The following is a 2,207-nucleotide window of genomic DNA, read 5'->3' on the forward strand; positions in this document are numbered from 1 at the left end:
CAGGGAAAAGTGGCTATTTAAATGTTAGCCCCATTTTTATTTCAATTTTAGTCCGATTTTGCACCCCAATTGAACTCAATTGAAACTATTTGAACCCCCCGACCCAATTCCAATTTAATCCGACCCAAACCCATCTTCATAACCCGCCCATTCGCCCGTTTTAATCCAAGCCGTTGATCATTCAGATCAACGGCCAACAACCATCCTTTCCTTTTTAATCTCAAACTACCCCCTAACCCTAACCATTTCACACACCCCGCCACCTCTGAATCCCCTTCTCTCTCAAACCCTCTCCAACCCTAGCCGCCGACATTAACTACAACCCTAAAGAAAACTTCCAAATCCATGGCTTCCAAGGTCATTGGAAGCCTGTATCCACCTCCCATGGCTTCTACGTGTTTGATTATTATGGTTTCAAGGCTAGATCTTGAAAGAGCTTGGTCCAGACCTTGGTCGATTTCAGTTTACGGCTGTTCTCCGGTCGTCTCTCACCTTTCTCCGGCCAGCCATGGCTATTCGAGTCTGACTCTTGACTCTCCTACTTAGATCGATGGTTTTTCAAAGCCTTTCTCACCACTTGGGGTTCCTCTGAAACCTTACCCTTCAAGGTTCTCTCGATTTCTCTTAGATTTGTTTCAGATCTATGTCTGCTCTGAACCTTTAAGCATTTTTCTCGAAGTTTCTTTTAAAACTCCGCTTTTAAAACTCCTTATCCTTCTGATTAAGGTTCTATTAGGCTATTTCGAAACCTTTATTTGATTTTTGATATGTTTTGCTGTGTTTGCTCGTATTATCCTTCTGCCTGAAGTTTGCATGTTAAAACCCCTAATTTCTTTTAACTGTTTATTAAATGAATGTTTGTTTGCCTGAGTTTTTGTCCGATCTGCCTACTTATCCTCTTTTTTTAAACCCTTCTATTGTGGAAAATCTTATTGTTTTGGGTCTGAGACTGTTCGTTTAAGTGCAGAAGTTCTTTTTGAAATCTCTTGTTCCCTTCGTGCGATTCTTCTGATTCTGGGTTTCTACATTCTCTTTAACTCGCCTATGTTAAAATCCCTAATTTTTTCTAGGTTTCTTCATTTGATTTTGTGACTAGCCTGTTCTTGTTTGAGTTTTCTGTGACTATCTCGCTTCGAATGTGTTTCTACTGAGTTCCTTATGCCTAGCTTACATTAGCTCTATGTGCTTGTGTTCGTCTTGACTGGTCAAGACTTGCCTCTTTGCTTGATATATTTGGTTACTCATATCTCACTCTATTTATATGCTAAAACATGACTCATGACTCTCTCTTTGATTGACTCCGAGCTCTCTGTTTCTTGGCTTGATTTGAAAACTTCTCTTTAGACTTTCGATTCTCCTATTTTAACTTGGTTTATTTGCTTATTCATGGGAACCCATGTTACTCTCCTTAAATCAGTAATTTCAAATCCTTGATTCCCTAATTTACCATGTGCTGATTTTCGATTGTCTCCATATTCTGCAACTTTATTGTGTTTTCTTACCTTATTCGATTAACCAAGTATTTTACTGACTCTTCATTAGTTGTTTCCTTAATTGAACCCCTATGTACTTACCCCTAATTGTCTATTCTGTACATGATGCTCTACTAGATTTCTTTCCTTAAACATTTTCTGCCCATTACCGTTGGTTGATTGCCCCTTAATTAAAGGAGTACTTGCATTGATTTGATTCTGATTAGTACTTGGTTCCATAATTACTACACAATTGTAATTCTTGCCTTATTTTACATGGTTTCGAACTACTATATATACACACTCTCTCATTAACATAAACACACGAACACTTTTAGTTCTGAACTCACACATACACTCAAAACACTCTCTCTTGCTTTACTACTTGTACTGTGGCCTGTTTAGCTGGTTGAAAGCCAAAGCTATATTTCAAAGTCCTGCTACCTTTCATTACTACATTTTGCTTCTTTGAACTGGTATGTTCTAATTAAGTTTTCAGCATCAACAACAACATGGTTACTTAATGTTCTTGCATTCTTGTTTGCCTACTGCCTGTATCTATTTCAGTACCTTTATTTAGCATGCTGTAATTTCTTTTCTCCTGTTCTGAATCAATGCATTATGAATCCTAAATACCTACCCTAATATGTTTGATACTTATGGTTTGTTTGGGGCATGACAACATCGAATATTGCCGAACATGACTCAAACTTGGTCCTCCTAGGATCATAACCT

The sequence above is a fragment of the Nicotiana attenuata genome, unplaced genomic scaffold (assembly GCF_001879085.1).
Source record: "Nicotiana attenuata strain UT unplaced genomic scaffold, NIATTr2, whole genome shotgun sequence".
Taxonomy (NCBI): Eukaryota; Viridiplantae; Streptophyta; class Magnoliopsida; order Solanales; family Solanaceae; genus Nicotiana; species Nicotiana attenuata.